Source organism: Oryctolagus cuniculus, chromosome 6 (assembly GCF_964237555.1).
Source record: "Oryctolagus cuniculus chromosome 6, mOryCun1.1, whole genome shotgun sequence".
NCBI lineage: Eukaryota > Metazoa > Chordata > Mammalia > Lagomorpha > Leporidae > Oryctolagus > Oryctolagus cuniculus.
The window spans coordinates 143779632-143801188 of record NC_091437.1 but is presented as its reverse complement, the minus strand read 5'-3'; the positions used below and the strand labels follow the sequence as shown (position 1 = coordinate 143801188).

Below are 21557 nucleotides of genomic sequence, written 5' to 3'. Positions count from 1 at the left end.
TTCAACAGTTTGCATGGTAAAAAAGCCCAAAAGTCAAACCAAAACAGCAACTAAAATAACTGTTCCTCAATAGTTGAGATTCAGGCCATTCAAAGTCTTTGCATCTTGAAGTTAATTTCACTTTTTTTTTTTTTTTTTTTAGAAACTTAATTAACTTTAAGAAACACACATGAATGATACATCTTTTGGGAGCACTTTGACATAGTTATAATACAACTCTTTGAGGACAGAGGTCCTGCATGGGAAGTTAGTGCACAGTGACTCCTGTAATTAACCCTCTTATGTATGATGTCAGTGACCACCCGAGGCTCTTGACTTGAGCTGCCTAGGCTATGGAAGCCTTTTGAATCTACAAACTTCGTCAGTATTTAGACAAGGCCATAAGCAAAGTGGGAGTTCTCTCCTCCTTTCAGAGAAAAGTACCTCCTTCTTTGATGACGACTTCTTTCCACTGGGGTCTCACCCACCGAGATCCTTCATGCAGGACTTTTTTTCCTCAGTGTTTTGGCTTTCTACGTCCAGGTCCTCTTGAGCCCACTGCTAGTGGCGAGGAATGCCTCGCGTCTCTGGGCTGTGAACATGCTCTTACTTCTGCTTTGTGTGTCCTGAAATCCCTTCCTTGGCCAGCTGGTAACATTCCGCTTGTTTATGCAGACTTAGAGCACATACACAACTTCTGGAGGCTTGGGGTTGTAACCTGGTTCGTTCCTCTGCCTCTTGAGCAGTTTCTGTGGCAAGAAGAGCCTTGCATGGGCAGTTCGGGGTCTGCAAGCCCATCTGACAGCTTACTCATCATCGCAACTCTAGGCTCACCAGGGTCTGACACCCAGTACGTCTTTTCCCCAAGTCTTTGTTGATTGAGTTCTTGTATGACACCCAGTACGTCTTTCCCCAAGTCTTTGTCGATTGAGTTCTTGTATGAGCACCCCCGTTTTAGCAGGCACCAGTGATCTTTTCACTGAGTCTGTGTCAACTGGGGGAAGGATTTGTTGAGAGGCAGAGACCATGGTGGCCAGGAATCTAAGAAAAAAGTTATTGGACCTGTGTCCCTTCCGTTAATGTCTAGAAATGGAGGAACATTCCTTGATAATTGGTGTCTTTTTGTTTGTTCTTTTAAATGAAGCTTTGCCATTACAAACCATTTCTTCTCTGAAAGTTCCCTATGGAATTTCTTTCCTCATTAATAGAATACTGTAATACTGCATTGGTGTTTTTGGATTTTAAAATCCAATCACAGCATCCTGTTTTTTTTTTTTTTTTCTATTACTCAGTTTCTTAACCTGTAAAATGGCAATGATATTTTTTGCTATAAATTTTGTCAAGAGAAACAGAATGGAAAATGATTTGGTGTACACATCTCTTGTACTGATGAGCCACTCTGTTTATTGGACTTTTGAAACCAGTTTGTGCATTTAAACTCTTGGCATGTCATTTGGCTGACCAGCCAAATGTATTTTGCGTAGCGTGCTCCAGTTCAAATGCTTTGCTCCTGAACCTTGAGGGTCAAGTTGAATAGATTAACCCCAGGATCTAGCCATTCTTATTCCTTACCTCAGGGGATAAATTCTCCCATGCTGAGGCAGTCATGGGAGAATTTACTTTTTATGTTTGACATTTGGGTAAAAACCTTGGGATACTGAAAAAAAAATCAACATAATGAAATGGACTCAGGAGATTAACGAGTTACATTGTGATTGCACACAGATAGTTGTATTCATACATTTTTCTTTTAAGATTTACTTATTTATTTGAAAGGTAGTTACAGTGAGAGAAAAGAAAGAGAGAGAGGAAGAGAGAGGGAGAGAGAGAGAGAGAATCTTTCCTCTACTGGTTCATTGTCCAAATGACTGTACTGGCTGGGGCTGGGCTGAGCCGAATTTAGGAGCCAGGAAGCTAGGAACCAGGAACTCCCTCCAGGTTTCCCACATGGATGGCAGCGGCCCAGGAACTTGGGCCTTCTTCTTCCAGGCTCATTGGCAGGGAGCTGGCATTGGAGTGAAGCTGGAACGTGAACCCACCAACTTTTACACGGGATGTGGGTGTCTTGACTGAAAGTCAAAAGGACCACAAATATTAGCAGTTTTGATGGGATATATTTGCTGGTTACTTTATTTTTTTTAAAGATTTATTTTATTTTATTTTATTTTATTTTATTTATGTTAACAAGAGAGAGACAGAGATATAGAGACAGAGAGAGATTGATATTCCGTCCGCTGGTTTAGTCCCCAAATGGGTGCATTTGCTGGAACTGGGCCACAGACTGAAGTGACGAGTTTCTTCCTGGTCTCCCACGCAGGTGCAGGGGCCCAAGGACTTGGGCCATCTTCCACTGCTTTCCCAGGCACATTAGCAAGGAGCTGGATTTGGAAGGGGAGCTGAAACAAGAACCTGTGCCTACATGGGATGCTGGTGCTGCAGGTGGCGGCTTAACCTGCTGTGTCACAGCATTGGCCCCTGCTGCTTACACTTGAACTAAACGTTATACAATCTCTAAGTTTTAAACATGCAACCCCCCACTTGGAAAATCTTGATTTACAAATGTCTTTATTTGATTAGAGTGACTATTAAAGGAATCCCCTTTCCTGTTTTAATTAAATGTGTTTTTAATTTGGGCATGAGATGTCTTTTGTTGATAATAATAAAAGAGGGAAAGTACTTTCAGCCTTTGTTGAAAGTGGGTGCCTGGGGCTGCTGCTGTGGCATAGTGGGTAAAAGCTGTCTCCTGCAATGCTGGCATCCCATATGGGTGCTGGTTTGAATCCTGGCTGCTCCACTTCTGATCCAGCTCTCTGCTTTGGCCTGGGAACGCAGTAGAAGATGGCCCAAGTCTTTGTGCCCCTACACCCTCATGGGAGACCGGGAAGAAGCTCCTGGCTCCTGGCTTTGGATTAGCATAGCTCTGGCCATTGTGGCCATCTGGGGAGTGCACCAGCAGATGGAAGACCTCTCTCTCCCTCTCTCTTTCTCTCTCTCTCTCTCTGCTTCTCTAACTCTCCCTTTCAAATAAATAAATAAATCTTTAAAAAAAGAAGTGATTGCCAGCCAGCCACCAGGCCATGTTTGGGTCTGCAGGATTTAGCTCACGCTCACCACAGTGCTCTAACAAGGACAAGTTTTAGACGAGAAAACCAGGAAAGTAACTTGCCCAAGTGCCCTAGCCATAGTTTACAGAGGTGGGCTTTCTGTGGCGTTTCTCACGTCCCTGGCGCTTCCTCACTTCGGGCTCTGGCACCTTGCTTGCAGATCACTTTCCCTTGAGAACTTCCATTGTGCAGCAACTTCTGTTTTTGCTTTCACTTTCTCACGACGTGAAGAAAGAGAAACTGACACCCCAGGCAGGGTCTTTGTAAGAGGAAAGCCAGGATCCGCTCCTTAAACAGCTGTCTTTGGTTCAGAATGCCCCTTGTGCGCCACAGACTGTGGCGTCGGGATCTTTGTGTCGAGCAGCTGTGCTGGTGGTGCTGTAGCTTGTTCCTGGATGTGTTGCTACAGTGCTTAATTACTGAAGATGCGTGCCTCCTGCTAATTGTCTTCCCATTCGCAGGAGGGCTGTGCTGCAGTATGACCTGGTAAACATAGGCATGGAAAGCTACCTCTAACCCTAGTGGCCCTCAGCGACAGGGACCACTCACAACTGCCAGTCAGCAGCTAAGGAAACTCAGACACTCCACAAAGGCACCCTCACAGATCCTCCCGGGGCCCCTGAGGACCGGCTGAGAGACGACTTGCTGGTGTATTTTAAATGTTCTCAGGGCCAAGTAGGTTTGTGGGTGGTGTGCAGCGTGGGAACTGAGGTGATGGTTGTACCGGGAAATGCAGTGCTATGGGGGCCTCATATTTATTTAGGGCCTTTGGAAGTTGAGCATGTGGAATGTTAGGGAAGAAAATCTCCCAATTTCCAAAATTTGGACCCGGTTCAAACATGTGAAAAAGTCTGAGGACCAAACTGCATCCCAGTCAGAATCAGCTTCTAAGAGTCCAGTTTGTGACACATTGGTTTAAGAGGTGTTGATAAATGGAGCGCTTGGTGCTTGACTAAGTGGAATCCAGGAACGATTTATTTTATTTTGGGAAATGTGAACATAACTCATAAAAGAAGTCACATATTTATCATTATTGGAGGTGCTTGTTCTTTTTGCAAAAATGGGAACCTTAGCATCAGGCACTGAGTCCTCTGTAGGTGGCAGCCAGCCGTTTGCCATGATGGTGATGTTTCCTGCCAGGGCCTGTAGGGTTTGGTGCACGCACATGTCTGACTCTAGAAACCTGCTTCCCAGAGCCTCCATCCAGTGGCATGAAATCACAGTTGTTTCATACATTGATCAGTGGCATACCTTGGAGCAGTGGATTGAGATCTTTCCTCTGTAGATCCTACTTTTCAACCAAAGGAAGAGAAATGTGGTGAGCATTATCGGATTAAAGGATATGTTATTCATTATAGAAGTTGGTCTTCCCTCAACCAAAAGAGGAGCTGAGAGGGAGAGAATTCAAGCAAGTTCCTCCTGGAATCTAGTGTAGGGGTAGACACTGGAGCTCAGGAGGCTGCTGCAGGGGGACCACAGTGCAGGGAGGGGGTGCCTGAGAGGTTCCTAGGACCCATTGTATCTGTGTCTGCATGGTTCCCAGTTCTGCACACTGGCCTGTGTGCTGGAGTCACTGCATTCGTTGGGAAGATGTGGGAGTGAGAGCAGAAGGACTCAAGGAGAAGCAGGGACCCACCAGGCACTTCTCTGCGTTATCTTGCACCTTCCACTGTCCAGACCTTATGGGCAACTCTAACCTGGGTCCGTGTCTAGGTGGGGAGTGGGGAGGATCTGCTCCGTGGGAGTTCCGCCTGAACAAAGTGGACAGTGCACTTCTGCATCATTGTGAACAAGGATGCCTACACCCTTAGAACCACGCTACTGAGGACTGCTGGGTTCTCTCCTTCTTTACCCACCAGGACACATAGTGCTGAAATAAGAGGATTTGGGACTCCTGCCGTGGTCAGAGATCTTTTTTGTTTGTGATCCTTGCAGCATTTTGTCAGCCATTTATGTACTCTTATTAAGATTAATGATATAATGTGATTTTTCTCACTGGAAAATTTGGTCTAGTGAGTTGAAGGAGAGTGGGATACTTGGGACCATTATACAGAAAAGCAGAAAGGGAAAAAGAAACTTTTGAGGTTTCTGAATTCTATTTTGCCTGGGGCTCAACACACATAAATCCTTTACCTTGTAATTTTATCTGCTTGCATATCTGATGACCCATCTATTCATCTATCAGTCATATATTGTATATGTATACCTTTTGTATATCCACATGATTATTTGAATTTACAATGTATTTAATCTATAGCATCTAATCATTATCATGCTATATACACATCACAGACTTTCTAGTTGGAAATTGGTGTTTTTTGGACCATCTTAAGTTAAAAACATTTTGTATCAGATAGATTAGTAATCCTCTCTTGAAAGAAATTTTAGGCCTAGAAATTCTCAGTTTTGAAAGTATGAAGTATGCTTTCTGACACAAAATTAAGCCCAAACAGTCTTAGATGTTGCTCTTTTCAAAATCAACCATTTAGTGAAGTAATTGGTTTCTCTCCATGTAAGGAGAAACTAGGATAGATAAGAGCTCTTGCTGCTTAATTTGTCTACCATTATCTCACCACCGTGTTATCAGAGAGTTAAGTCTTTACAGAGACGAGAAACATATTTGTAAGCTTATGGTGGGGTTGGTGATTTTTGCCAAAGTATGAGCCTAAAAAGTGATGCTTCAACATTTTATTCAAATACTGGCTACTTCTACTTCTGGAATGGTAGATAGTATGGCTGCTGAACAAGATAAGGCAAATTACTTTCAAACCCAAGAGCATTAATTTGGAAATCCTAGACCATAGAAACCAGGTTTTTCCTTCCTTATTTTGTATAGCTGAAACTAAACTCTTACCACCTACTCCCAATTTGGTAGACCCATGTTATCATAAGTTTTCCTTGCCATAAAAATGACTAAGATGTTTTGGGTAGAGTAGCAGTTTGCTAAGGTACAGATAATTTTAGATTTTTAAAAAGCAAACATTTATTGAACTCCTCAATATGATAAGCACTCATGTGGGTGCTGGATAATCCCAGGTGCTCAGAGGTGGAGATTGACTTTTCAAGACCCTTAGGATACTGGTCCATGACCCAGATGCAGAACGGGAGTTCGGTGTTCATGAATTCAACCATTCACATTCGTTCACTCATTACATAGTTTTTGAGCACTTGTTATATATCTTGGGCATTGTCTGGTTGCTGAGGGTACAGCTGAGAGCAAAAAGGCAGTTCTGTTGGAGCTTATAGTAAAGTGGGGAATAGATAATAATCAAATGATTATACAGATAAACCTGATAATTACTGTGGTATGTGTTCTAAGGGAGTGCAAATTGGGAACCTAGTCCTGGGGGTTAGGAAAGGCTTCCTAGTGCAGGCTGGGATTCGAGGTAGTCATGGACTGGGAGGAGAGCTGTCCCGTGCTCCTCTTCAGCACTGCAGCCATCCAGGCTCTGTAATCAGCAGGAAAAACAAGCTTGAAGGGGTATTGCTCTGCATCCCAGGCCTGGTTTTGGGAGACCAGTGGCGCCTCCACGGCTGTTGGATAATAGAGCATGGCTGGGGCCGGCGCCGCGGCTCACTAGGCTAATCCTCCGCCTGCGGCGCCGGCACACCGGGTTCTAGTCCCGGTCGGGGCGCCGGATTCTGTCCCGGTTGCCCCTCTTCCAGGCCAGCTCTCTGCTGTGGCCAGGGAGTGCAGTGGAGGATGGCCCAAGTGCTTGGGCCCTGCACCCCATGGGAGACCAGGAGAAGCACCTGGCTCCTGCCATCGGATCAGTGCGGTGCGCCGGCCGCAGTGTGCTGGCCACGGCAGCCATTGGAGGGTAAACCAACAGCAAAGGAAGACCTTTCTCTCTCTCTCTCACTGTCCACTCTGCCTGTCAAAAACAAACAAACAAACAAACAAAAACACGGCTGGCTCTTCCTCTGCGAAGCTGCCCTCCCTGGGCTGACTGTGTCTTCTGTGCTCCCAAACTCTGGCTGCCAAGCCCACCAGGCACCAGCGCAGGCTGCAAGCTCACTAGCTCCCCTATGCAGGCTCGCACTCTAGAAGGGCTTGCCTACAGTCCTCCCTGGCTGTGGGTTCTTCCGATACTTCCGTGTCTAGTCCCCACCCCTGGCATCTCTGGGATGCTTTCTGTCTCCCTGGACCAGACTGCCTCGAGCAGGGACCCTTCATGCTTCTGTACAGCTGGTCCCCCGGGCTCAAATGGCACAACCCGTATCTTCTTCACTTAGGGCCAATGACCTCTCTTTCTGGCCAACGTTGCCCACACGTGTGAAAGGACAAGGGACAGATTTAGGGGACTGATAGATAGGGAGGTGCCGCTAGCAAGCGGGTATGCAGGAGTCTCTATCAGTCTTCCTGGAAACCAGCTGGTTTCACGGAGTCCTTTCGTTTCCTCCTTTCTGATGAATGAATAACCCAGTGATTCACACTGAACTGCTAGTTAGAGTTTGCAACATGTTCTCACTCGTTCTGTCCTATTAGATCTTGCGAAATGGGTTGTATTTGGTGTGGTTTTAGGCAAAAAATGCCAATTCTTACAATATTTTCACTTATTTTTGGTGATTTTCTTTTGTTTCTTGTTTTTCCCCAAAGAAGCATGGTTTAAAAATGGTTTGATAAGCACCACATCTGACCATCTTATGTTCAGCATATGATTTTAAAGTGGTAGAGAGGGCATATGAGGCATAGTCAGTATAGAGGAGTTCGGCAAAAATAATGGGATTTTGGCCGGTGCTGCGGCTCAATAGGCTAATCCTCCGCCTGTGGCGCGGGCACACAGGGTTCTAGTCCTGGTTGGGGCACCGGATTCTGTCCCGGTTGCTCCTCTTCCAGGCCAGCTCTCTGCTGTGGCCAGGGAGTGCAGTGGAGGATGGCCCAGGTGCTTGGGCCCTGCACCCCATGGGAGACCAGGAGAAGCACCTGGCTCCTGCCTTTAGATCAGTGCGTTGCGCCGGCCGCAGTGTGCTGGCCGCGGCAGCCATTGGAGGGTGAACCAATGGCAAAGGAAGACCTCTCTCTCTCTCTGTCTCTCTCTCTCACTGTCCGCTCTGCCTGTCCAAAAAAAAAAAAAAAAAGGGATTTTTAAAGTCAAAATGAGGCTTAGTCATTTTTCATAATGGATCTGACTGTTAATAGTGAGCACATCCCATATTCATTGAGCACTCACCATATATTAGATGTAGGGTTATGATTTTGTGTAGATAGTCATTTTCATTTAGTCTTTATTCCAGCCTTGTGAAGGAAGTTCTATTATATTGATTTTATCCAAAGGAAAAGTAAAATTAGCTTAAATTATTATGAAGGGAAGGTTCCAAATGATGAGATAGGCCATCTGTCCTGGAAGAACACCCTCCCATGTTTTCAACAAGAGAGCAAGGTTTTCTTTCTCATCTGAATTTCTTTATGCTGACAAAAGGGCTCAAAATTTAATACAATTTTATGATTTGGCAAATTTTGCTTTGCACAGAGATGAATTTCAAAGAGAATGGTGCCTTATCCACAAATATTCTTAGCTGTACTTGTAAATGGCCTCACAGTGGAAATAACACAAATGTCTATTCACACATGAATGCATGCATAGACTGTGGCGTATCCATATGATGGAATAATTATTACTCAGCAATAAAAGGGAATGAACTGTTGATATACTCTGACATGGATGAATCTTAAAACATGTGAAGAAAGTCAGAGCAAAAGAGTATATACATATATGCATATGTATGCATATACCTGCTATATGATACCATTTAGATAAGATTCGAGAAGGTGCAAATGACTTTACAGTAGCAGAAGGCAGATTAGTGGTTGCTTGGTGTCACCTGGGGGTATTCTGGTGGTAGTAAGGTAGGAGCATGAAGAAACTGAAAGGTGATGGGTATTTAATTAACTTAATTTTGGAGATATTTGTGTGAGTGGGTAGGTGTGTTAACATCATTAAAATGTACAGGTTAACTATGTGCAGTTTATTGCATGTCAATTATAGCTCCGTGATACTGTTGAAATATCAGTGCAATAAGGGAAAGCAAAGAGTATCATGATTATGCATGGGGGTAATAAAAGAGACATTTGTTCAGTGGTAGACTCAATCTTGGAGTGGCCTTTGAACCACAGAGGGGTTGTTTTCTGGTCAATCCATCAGCAGATATTGGTTGGACCCTCTGCCAGGCACTTTGGTAAGATTGGACATGTGAGTAAGACAGCACACCCCTCTCCTTGGCAGTGGATTCATTTGAAGAGAGTGAGATTCTTGGGTTGTTCTGATGTGGGTTTGAATCCTGGCTCTCCTCTTCCTTAGTTTGAAGCTTTTGACTCCTTTACCTTTTCTTAGCTTTAGCTTTGTTGTGGAAATGACAGTGTCCTTATTTCAGGGTTGTGCTAGGGAGTAATACATAGGAAATGCTTGCCCAGGGTGAGGGTACATTGTAGGAAGGCACAGATAGCAGTCATCCTTTTTTTTTTTGGTTGTTTTTTAAAGATTTATTTGAAAGAGTTACAGAGAGGCAGAGGAAAGAGAGAGAGGTCTTCACTCCCCAGATGGCCACAATGGCTGGAGCTGCGCTGATCTGAACCCAGAAGCCAGGAGTTTCTTCCTGGTCTCCTATGTGGATGCAGGGGCCCAAGAACTTGGGCCATCTTCTACTGCTCTCCCAGGTCATAGTAGAGAGCTGGATTGGAAGTGGAGTAGTTGGGACTAGAACCAGCACCCACATGGGATGCCGGCACTGCAGGCAGTGGCTTTATCCACTACACACCACAGTGCTGGTCCCAGCAGTCATTCTTTTTTTTTTTTTAAGATCTATTTATTTATTTGAAAGTTGGAGTTACACAGAGAGAGGAGAGGCAGAGACAGAGAGAGAGAGGTCCTCCATCCGATGGTTCACTCCTCAATTGGCTGCAGTGGCCGGAGATGCGCCAGTCCAAAGCCAGGAGCCAGGAGCTTCTTCTGGATCTCCCACATGGGTTCAGGGACCCAAGGACTTGGGCCATCTTCTACTGCTTTCCCAGGCAATAACAGAGAGCTGGATTGGAAGTGGAGCAGCTGAGTCTCAAACCGGCACCCATATGGGATGCTGGTGCTTCAGGCCAGGGCATTAACCGTCTGTGCCACAGTGCCTCCCCACCCCGCTTGTTTTTTTTTTTAAAGATTTATTTTATTTATTTGAAAGACAGAGTTACAGAGAGAGAGGTAGAGACAGAGAGAGAGGTCTTCCATCCACTGGTTCACTCCCCAGATGGCCACAACAGACAGAGCTGCGCCAATCGGAAGCCAGGAGCCAGGAGGCTCCTCCGGGTCTCCCACGTGGGTGCAGGGGCCCAAGTCCGGGTCTCCCACGTGGGTGCAGGGGCCCAAGGACTTGGGCCATCTTCCACTGCTATCCCAGGCCACAGCAGAGAGCTGGATCGGAAGAGGAGCAGCCAGGACTAGAACTGGTGCCCATATGGGATGCCGGCACTTCAGGCCAGGGCTTTAACCCGCTGCGCCACAGCGCTGGCCCTCTCCCCCCAGCAGTTATTCTTAACCAGCAGTGCGAGGTGGTGGGTTTTTACTGTGAAACTGGACACAGGTATTTCAGGAGGAGGATGGAGTTGCTGTGGGTTGGGATTCTTCTTAGGTGAGACTTTGCTTGCGTCTTCACTTTCGAAGACTGCTCAGGAATTAGGTGGACTGGAATGAGCTAAGTCCCAGTGCAGAAATGGGACTACTTAGAACATTTAGCTTTGTTTTGGACCATGGGTATGGGATCAAGTAGAGAAAGGGCAAGAAGCCTAGTGCTATCATTGGGATGTGGTTTGAATGTCCCTAAGGGTTCATGTGTAGACATTTAATCCTCATTGTGAACTGTCGAGAGAGGGCAAATTGAATCCAACAGTGGTGTTTAGGTATGCGACCTTTGAGGAAGATTAGGTACAGTCATCTCGATGGAGCCTCTGTGACTGAATCCTGGTGGCTTTATGAGATTGGGTAATGAGCCCAGTAGACACACATGCACACCCTCTGTCTCTTGCCACCTGATGCCCTGCACTACTTCTGGACTTTGCCGCAGGAAACTCCACCCTAGATGCTAAGCCTTTGAGCCTTCAGCACTGTGAGCTCAGTAAACCTCCTTTCTTCATAAAATTACTCAGCCTCCATTATTCATTATCGCAATGTAAACTGAACACGTGTATCTCTGCCTGCTTACTAAGAAAGACAGTTTCTTAGATAGTTTGGGGTGTGAATAGCCAGCCATCGTCAGTGCTGTGGGGGGAACTGGATGGACATCTGGAAACTACTTCTCTGATTCTTTGGCATTAATGACCTATTGATCTGGGTTATTTGTTGCTGTGGGACCTTCCCTGTATGTAGTCAACATCCCTGGCCTCCACTTGCTGCATGCCAGTAGCATGTCCCACCCCGTGTCCGCATGACAATCAGATGTATCTCCTAAGTGTCATGTGTCCCTGGGTGGTGGTGGTGGGGAGTCGTTGAGGACCGCTGCTCTAGTGATTATACCAAGTATCACTGATGATGAGATTTAAGAGTGGAGTTCATTTACAATAATGGACTGAACTGCTCTAATTGTAGAGGGTAGGCTGAAGTTGCATGGTTCAGAGCACTGACCAGGAGGAGGTCACTTACATGCTGTATGGCCTTTGATAAATTACCTATTTGTACTTCCATTCCCTTATCTGTAAAATGAGGTCAATAATATTATGCACCTAGGCTTGTTGTGAGGAATAAATTAGTTAAATTGTAACGGAACCCACTGATGATTTGCTTAAATAAAACGGCCTAGCATTTCTTTCTTTCTTCAAGAGACTTTGAAAGCAATCTCTTGGAGAAAAGTGAACCTTCCTGTGTCTGGCTCTCTCAAGTTGATTTTTAAAGTGCCCGTCTCTTGAAAAAAGACCTGTTAAAAAATTAGTGTGAAATGAGGGCATTGAAAGATAAATGTGGAAAAGTGGCACTTTGTCCTCGAGCTGATTTCCTCTTTCCTGGGCCCACTGAAAGATCCTCGTGTTATTAAGTCAGGACGGAATCTGCTTGAGCAGAGCAGGAAAATGCTGTTGAGGGCATGAAGTGGCTGTTACCGCCGTGAGTGGTGATGGGTTGCCGGGGAACTTCTGAGGGAGAGTCCCCTTCTGCAAGTGGATGATGGCCCTCCCAGACGCAAAGGGGCTCAGAGCAGGCTTGCATCCCGGCGGCATTTTTCAGGGACGCTGGGGAACCTCTCCTGACCATTTCCCACCCCAAGCCTCCTGCTGCTTCTGTAGCACACTTGTTTTAAAGGCTACTTAGGAGATACCATGAAGGATGTGTCAGGTTCAACAAATTATAAATTTCCTCTCCACTGCCCAGCGAAGGTGGCAGGTGCCCAGCGAAGGTGGCAGGTGATGGGTGGATGCGCTGGCTTGTCCAGGTAGTGAGTGGCAGCCAGCCCCACTGGGTCCCCACTTCAAAGAGGGATCCCCAGGACTGCACCAGGCCAGGGTTGTGTCCGAGATTCCTTGGATTCCAAACACGCAAAGGAGGGACCCTAGTCCTAGAGCCGCTGTGCCCTAGGGAAGGCAGACTATTTTTAAGCTTTTGTGTTGGTTTCACTACCAATGGATGGCTTCTCTGTTTTCAGCAGAGGCTACTTAATCAGATTTGCTTCTTCTGCTTCTTCTTCTTTTTTAAAGATTTATTTTATTTATTTGAAAGAGAGTTACAGGGAGAGGGAGACCAGAGAGAGAGAGAGGTCTTCCATTCCGCTGGTTCACTCCCCAAATGATTGAAATGGCCAGAGCTGAGCTGATGTGAAGCCGGGAACCAGGAGCCTCCCCTGGGTCTCCCACGAGAGTTGGGCCATCTTCTACTGCTTTCCCAGGTCACAGCAGAGAGCTAGATCAGAAGAGGAGCAGCCGGGACTCGAATTGGTGCCCATATGGGATGCTGGTGCTGCAGGCTGGGGCTTTAACCTGCTGTGCCACAGTGCTGCCCCCAGATTTGCTTCTCATTACTAACTTTTTTTCTTTACCTGATGTAATGAATCTGAACCTCTTTGGAGCACCCCTTGAAATACTCTAAAACAAAGTGAGAATCACTTGGCCCAGGACTTCTTTTGAAGAGATGAGTATTAAAGGGGTTTTAGGGTTTATGTTTTGTTTTAACTTCAAAGATTTGGAGCTTGTTCTGTGACTTGCACATGTCATTCTGTGAACATGATGCCAACATTATCCCATGTGTCTTAAAAATATGTACAGTATCCCAGCAATTCACTTTCATTTGACAGTGTTGCTGAATTTACTATGGGTTTGGACTGGAATGAGAAAAATGATAGAAATACAAGCAACCTTCCCCCAAAAACTAAAATGGCAGACAAAGAAATGGAGACAAAATATTTATTCATAGCTTGTTAACCAGACCAATTGATTGGAATAGAAGTTGCCAAAATTTTTAAAATATCCAACTGCATGTATTATGGAGAAATGCTCTGAGAATTTTTGGGGGTATTCTTTCATAAATAATTCTGTTTTTTAAAGATTTATTTATTTATTTGAAAGATTTACACAGAGAGCCAGATCAAAAGAGGGGCAGCCGGGTCTCGAACTGGCATCCATGTGGGCACCGGCCCCATTTCCTAAATAATTCAACCTGATAGATAAGGATAAGAATTTATCATTTTGCCTATTGTTTTTGTGGTACTTTAATGTTGAATTCCAGGAAGTAGTTTTAATTACACTGACTTATGAGTCTGCTTCCCTTTGTTAAAAGGTGGAAAATGGTTGACATGGTTCACATAGGATCTTAATGAAGGGAGACATTCAGGGGGCAAAGACTCCTAGCTTCTAAGTCTAGTTCCTCTGTTAGACCCAAAACTATCTGTGATGCTGGAAATAAGCTCACATCCTGCATACCTTTACTTTTTAGGAAGCCTGCAGTATGGTAACCCCCTTTCCAAAGGCCAAAAGCAAGGCCACGGCTGATTTCAAAATGTGGTTACACTTCTGCTGGGAATCTGTAGCAGAAAATAGTAGGCTGGCCATGTGGAGAAATAAAGCCAGAAGAGACAGTGTATTTTCAGGAGCAATTTAGTGCATGATTGATCTTACTGATACTGTTAGTGTCCTGTTTATAGCTGAGTGGTTTTACCTGCAGCAACTGGCCAGCACTGTGTGTTAGGGAAAAATCAAGGGAGAAAATACATTGATTAGTAGGCAACTCCACACTCTAAAATTAGGAAACCAGCCTCTCATTGCTAACTTGGAAAGACATTGATAATATCCTATATCTCATGATTTCTGGCCAGGGTCACTTTTACTTCACCTTGTGCAATCCTTGTCCAATCAGGTCCTCTCCTATTTTTTGTTTTAAGTTTTATTTATTTCAAAAAGTGCCAGGGTAGGGAGGGAGGAATATTCTCAGTCCATCAGTTATTTTCTCAAATGCCTGGAATAGCCAGGCTGAAGCCAGGAGCCAGGAGCTCAGTCTGAGTCTCCCATGTGGGTGGCAGGTACCCAAGCACCCTGGGAAGGAAGGTAGATGGGAAGCAGAAGTAACACTTGAACCTGGGTGCTTTGATACAGGCTGCAGGTGACCCAGGTGGCGGCTTCACTGCTGCAGAGCAATGTCTGCCCCCTTCCCTGTGTTTGTGATTTTTTTTTTTCAACAGTCTTTATTTGGACTTCGTTACTCTCAAGATGGACTGAGAAGCTATTGGGCCCAGGCTGTAAACTGTGTTTATAGGATGTTTGAGAGATGGGGGGGGAAAAGGTTTCAAAATTGTTTGTTAGTATGTGTCCTGAATTTATGGTAATTTGGATATCACTAGGTTTTTTTTTTTTTTTTTTTTTTTTTGTATTTTTGCCTTATCCTTTCTCTCCAATATTAATGACAGGAATTCTTTTCCCATTCATTCTGGATGGTGCAATGTGGGGAAATGAATATGGGGTTTCAAACAACATTAAAATCACACAGAACGCTGCCCCCACTCTCCCATCTATTTGTTAGGACATTATAATCTCCATTTTTCATTACCCCCTTAGAAAATCCATCAAAATGTTAGTGAGGAGCAGTGTACAGGTGGAGGGGCCAACTGTGACTTGTATTGTTTTATTTAATAAAAAGATTTATTTATTAAGTTGAAAGGCAGATTTACAGAGAGAGGGATGGAGAGAGATCTTCCATCTGCTGGTTGACTCCTCACATGGCTGCAATGTCCAGAGCTGGTTCAGGCTAAAGCCAGGAGCCTGGAACTCCACCTGGGTCTCCCACGTGCTGCCAGGGGCCCAAGGACTTGGGTCATCTTCTACTGCTTTTGCAGGTACATTAGCAAGAAAGTGGGGCAGCCCGGGCTCCTACTGGTGGTCATATGGGATGCCGGCCTCACATGCAGTAGCTTAGCCGGCTATGGTGCAACTCCGGCCCCATACTGTGACATCTCATCCACATGCTGCCCTCTATCAGTTTTTGTCTGGTCTGTGGGCTTAGAATGGCTTTCATATTCTTAAATGGTTAACAATCAAAGGAAGAATAATGATTTTGACATGTGAAAATGATGTGAGATTCAGATGGCCATGTTCGTAAATAAAGCTTTATTGGAATCCAGCCAGGCTTGTTGGTTTCCTTGTCTTCCCTGGCTGGTCTCCCACCTGCTCCAGTGGCAGAGTTGAGTCGTTGCAAACAGAGACCATATGGCAATAAAGCCTAAACTGTTTGCTCTTCGGCTCGTCACAGAAAAGTTTGCCGACCCACCCCTGGTGTGGAGACAAATTGGCGATGGATGGAGAACCGTCAGTCACAGAACGAGGGCAGCCCTTAGAGTAAGGCAGTACAGAGTCCACGTGAGGCCTCCGCTTCCTCGAAGGTGCAATGACTGCGGGTTACTCTACCTGGGTTACTCTACTCTCACTAGTCCTAGTGAGGATGAGCTGAAGCAACGGATGTGGGGCGTTTATCTATATGTGGTGTGCTGCCAGGAAGGCGCAGGCAGAGCTAGTATATTTGCTGTCATTTGCCTTAGCTCTCAGGTCACCTGTTCAAACAGAATTGGAGCAAAATCAGCCTTCCCCAAGTGAGAAAGTCGCCAGAGGGTTAGAAACCCGTCTCCCCCCTCTCTCCACCTTCCTTTACTCAGTGCAAGGTGGTGAAATGTCATTTTCTCTTGAGGTGAATGGTCATGTGGAATTGATCTTGACCTTGAATGAAAGAAGAGCAACAGGGAGTAGAACTTCAGAGAAACTGCTGTGTGAGAGTCGCACCGAGTGGAGCGCTGACTGCAGGTGGAGGGTTTCACATGTGACCTTCTCAGCCCCTTGCAGCTCAAGTCTCCCCGGCAGCCAGCGAGGGAGGCGCCTGCTTCAGAGACACTTCTCATTGCTACACTGTACATCCACAATGGCCAGAGATAAAGAGAAGCTTCCCTGCGTGAGGACGAAGGCTCATTGGCAATGTCATCTTCTGTCTCTTCACGGGGACAGCAAACAGAGACCTCCCTTCTTTCTGACTTAAGTTGCACATATTTTTTTTCTTTCCTAGCTGGCAGCCTCATAACAGTGGCATTCAAATGGTCTTTGCCAGGGATGCGGGTGTCGTGAATGGGGCATTTCTTGTCTTCCTCCTGGCCCTCTTTCCCTTTGTGTTGTCTCTTTTCCATGTATTATTAGCCACCTTGCAAAGTGGGAGTTTTGCCAGCAGCTTGCTTCTGGGTCCTGTAGGTTACTGCCTGAATGTGCCACTTGTCCTGTGGAGTGATTTTGTTTGCAGTGTTGCAGAAAGGATAACTAATCTGACTGTGTCAAACCCACTTAGGTTACTAGTACCAGGGTACTTCAAAATGTTCATGGAAAATGGAAAGAAAAGATTAGGATTTTTGGCACCATACTTTTTTGAAATCTATGCATAGGCTTTTCATAATACCTATGTTATAGTTTGAATAGATTTTGATATGCAGACGTTTGAACCCCAAAGTCTTATGTTCATGATGAGTGGATCAATGCTAATGGTTGATGGATTGGGGTGGAGGCATGCCTCAAGTATGGTGTCAGAACATGGGGCCTTTGGGCTGTGATGGGATTGGATTAGGTTACAAAGAGGAAGCCATGATGAGGGCGTTGTAAGGGAGAGATCACAGGGAAGGTGGAAAAGAGTGTGCTCCCTGTGGCTCTCTGTCCTTTCTGGTCTGCATGTGAGCACCCCTCTGCCATCCTCAGGCCTCACCAAATGCCTGAACCAGTTGGGCCACCTGCTCTTGGACTGTACTCCAACTGTACACTGAAATGAACCCTCTACCCTGTAGTGAAAATAACAGAGTCACTAATACAACACAGCCTTTTGAAGACCCTTGTATGCCTAGATCTTAAAAAGTTTGCACCAAGATAAGCTTATCTTTTTATTCCATGAACTTTTTGCAGTACCATCATATATGCTATCGCTCAGCTCAGTAAACTGAGAGTAATGCTGATGCTATGTGCTCAGTGAATTTTAGGTTTTAATGTCAATTTGGCACAATTTGGCCTTTTACTTTTCTTGCTAACTTCTCCCTTACTGTCTCTTTCATTTTGAAAACATATTTTCATGTGGACTTGTGGTCCGAATTAGATGGCTATAATTGGGTAGGAGTTGTTACTGCAAACCTTTCACAGTAAGTAGTGCTGTGGTGGGGGGAGAAGTACGTAACAGAGCTTTAGTTCTTGTTATTAGCTTATGCTGATAGTCTCGAGTTATTTTATAGATTGTGTGTGGATGCCAGCATGGTGCTTGGGTGTGAATAATTTGTGCAGCTAGCCAGTGGACAAATAATTTTCATCCTTTGGATTCTCTTCAGAGGGATTAGTCAGGTGAACTGGAAGCTTTCTTTCCAGGAGAGCTTTCACTGCTTGTGATAATCAGTGAACAGCCTAGTGGCTGATTTAATTCAACTCTTACAGAACTAGCTGACTCATTGGCTCTTAATTCTTTCTTAACTTCTCTGTAATGTTTTTAATCTTCAGTTTCCTACACATATACCGATGTTATGGTAGATGTAGCTCTGAACTTAACATTTCCCCAGAGATCTTGCTCTGAGAATTCAAAATAAATACCTTGTGAAATGGGTTTCCAGAAAGCTGTTTTTCTGATAAGTTGTTTTCTGCCTTCCTGATAATGGAAAAAAAAGTGCTTTGAAAGGGCAGAATCAACTTTTTTGTGAAAAGGAGGGCTAAAACAAAGAATAAAAGAAAAATGGGACACATTGGAGCCCTACAAGGCATTAGGACTCTCAGTGCCTATGACATAGCTCTGGGTTTTGATATTGCATCATTTATAGGGGGTAAATAATGCATAGCTTTTGCCTTGTGGGATGACTGGAACGTGTTCCACCAAGAGGCGGGAGTTTCTGCTCAGATCTGCCATTTGTTTGATTTATGGATCAGATAAATGACTGTAAAAGGGAAAGGTGGATTTGGGAACGCTTTCTCCCTTCTTGACATGTTGCCTTTAACTTGTTTCCTCCTGGGTTTTGTCCATCGGAACAATTCATTGATTTGTCCCCGAGGGGGGAGCTGGCCAGGTCCTTAGGGACTGTGGTCCTGTGTCTTGTGGCTTCCAGAGAGAGAAGCCAGAGAAGTCCCAATGTGGTGCCTCCATGAACTAGATTCTGCTGCTCCCCTCAATTTTAGTCTAAATTTAAAGAACCTGAGTGTGTAGGGTTGCCAGATTTAGCAAAGAGGATACAGGGCACCCAGTTAAATTCAAGTTTCAGGCAAATATCAGATAATGTTTTAGTGTTAGGGATGCCTGGGGGTCTCATCCTACACCCCAAGGTGGGTGTCGGGGAACTGTGCTGCTCTTTCCTGAGGGCCCTCAGGTTTGGTCGGGTATTCAGAGATAACTGTGAGTGGGAAAGCAATTGCACAAATAGCATAATTGTACGAATGGGAAAAGAGACTGCTCTTTATTATGCACTTTCTGTATCAAGTGCTAGTGCTTTAGTGCTCAGCTTGAGAGGTAGATATTATAAATCCATCATACCTTTGATGATAAAAGTAGCTAACATTTATTGAGTGCTTTTCTCTGTGCTGGGCACTGTTCTAAGAACTCTGATGTGTCCTTATCCTGTGCTTGAAATAACTCTATGAGAGTTAAGTACCATTATGTTTGCCATTGTCCCAGGAAGGAAACTGAGCTGAGGTTAGGTAGCTGGGTTAGGAGTTGTTTTGGGATGAAGGGAAAGAATACCCGAGGTAGGGGTGCGGGGAGGAGAGGGGCATCTCTTGCCCAAGTCATACCATGAGCAGTGGAGCCAGGATTCAAAGACAGATGCCTTTCCTTCAACTCTTCTTAGCTTCCAGGGCTGCACAGTGGCACCACCTGGAGAACTTTACAAAGTACAGAGGTCTGGCACCACCTCAGAGAGATGGATTTAGTTGGTCTGAGGTTGGGCTTGGGCCTGGGAACTTGAAAAACTGCCCTCGGTAGTTCTGATGGGCAGTGGGGGCTGAGGACCCCTGCGTCACTCCACTTTTGGAGTAAGATGAATTTGACTCTCTTTAGGAAATCTGGTCACTTTCTGTGGCTCTTTCTTTGGTTCCTACCCCCTGAAACGCACCATTCCAAATCTGGCAGCTAATTTTTCACGGTCTTTGTTTCTTCATAATTATGTTCAGGAAGTTGTGGTGAATATATGTTGAGGCATAAACAAACCTCAAAGAAAGACCTCTTGGGGGCATTCTGTTGATGGATTTTCTGAGAGATCTTTGCTTTTTCTTTCTCCATTGTACCTCCCGGAGGAGGGGATATCCCTTTGTTTTTCATTTGGCTCCAGCTGGGTACCAGGCTGGGTATTTGAGGAGGTTTGCAGATTAATAAACCTGGGGCACTGCAATCCAGGAGTTTTCGATTTTGGAAGGGAAGTATATAAATGTCATTCGAGGTGTAATTGTCTAGCAGTCACTTCAGAGGAATATAAAATATTAAGGAATTCGAGGTGGCAGGAGCAGAAAGGAAGTGGTGTGGAGTGTGGCTGTAGCAGTGGCAGCTTTGGTTTGAGTTCCTGCCCTGCCATTCACTCCCTTTAGAACTGCGGCCAGTTCTTCTTGGTCTCCATGACCTTGTTGGCAGGCTGGAGGGATCAGTCCTTTGATGGGAGGCATAATGAGCTGTGCTTGTAGCATGCACTCAGCCAAGCTGGGTGAGCCAATGGCAAGCCAGGGAGGTCTGTGAATGGGATGCCAGACCTAATCCTACTAGATGGCTGTGGCTTGGTTGGGACTGGAGTGGGGAGCAGGGGTACTCTAAGACCCTGCTTAGGCTTAAAAAAAAAAAAAAAGTCCTGACCTCTGGGCCTGGACGGATAGGAGCCTTAGTGTAAGGGCAGTGGAAGTAGAAGCAGAAGAGGCATTTGGTGCAAGGCTTCAGAGTCATATGACATATGGTGGTTGGGGGAGGGTGGGTAACTGATTCTTCCAGCCTTAGTGGTGACATTCACAGATGCACGACACAAGAGGGGAGGCTGATTATTAAAGGGAAACAAATGATGAATTAAGTTCTAGGCAAAGTGGTAGCCCAGGCGCCTTTGTAAGCAGTGCAGTGCCCCATAGCGTGTTATTGTGCATATGTGGTGATTGCACACTGGGAGATAATGGGCAGCCTGGCTCCATCGAACTCCACTGAAGAAACCTTCACACCACTGCTGCCATCTCGGCTGCCATTGAGGTTGGACTTGTGCTTTTTTTTGTTTAGATCTAAGTATAATACTTTGCATAGGAAATCGATACATTTTCTATTGCTGTTTGACCAACAGAACTTTTTTTTCCTTACTACAAGATAGTTCTGCAAGCAATAAATACTTTTAATATTTTGAGTATATTTCTTTCTAAATTAGAGTTAGAAAAAATGAGGCGTTTATTAATGTCAGGCTCAACTTAGAATTCAGAAACAAGTGATGACTTATAGGGACTGTTCCCAACCTCAATTATTTTTTTTAAAATTTATTTATTTATATTTGAAAGGCAGAGTTACAGAGAGACAGAGGCAAAGGCAAAGAGAGAGAGAGAGAGAAAGAAAGTCTTCTATCCGCTGGTTCACTCCTCAAATGGCTGTAATGGCAAGAGCTGGGCTGATGAAGCCAGGAGCCAGGAGATTCTTCTGGGTCTCCCACGCAGGTGCAGGGGCCCAAGGACTTGGGCCATCTACTGCTTTCCCGGGCCATAGCAGGGATCGGAAGTGGAGCAGCTGGGGCTTGAACCAGCACCCATATGGGATGCGGATGCTGCAGGTGGTGGCTTTACCCGCTATGCCACAGCTCTGGCCACCTCCAACCTCGATTTTTAAGGTCATTAGAAGGCTTTTGTTTGTGTTGCAAGTTCTCCACTTCGTGTAAGGTCTTATTGAACTGTTTAGAAGGTTTCCAACACATTTCATTTTTGCCAGTATAACATGGCTGGCATACATACATTTTCTGTGAAGTGTCACATGGTAAATTAGATTTTGCACATCTGATCTCATAACTACAAGCAACAGAAAA

The 21557-nt window shown here is 45.2% G+C and overlaps 1 protein-coding gene across 1 annotated transcript in view; it reads left to right on the top strand.

Annotated features, from left to right (window-relative positions):
- EXT1 (exostosin glycosyltransferase 1) overlaps positions 1–21557 on the top strand; it is a 308046-nt gene that overhangs the window by 48277 nt on the left and 238212 nt on the right. The window lies entirely within an intron of this gene.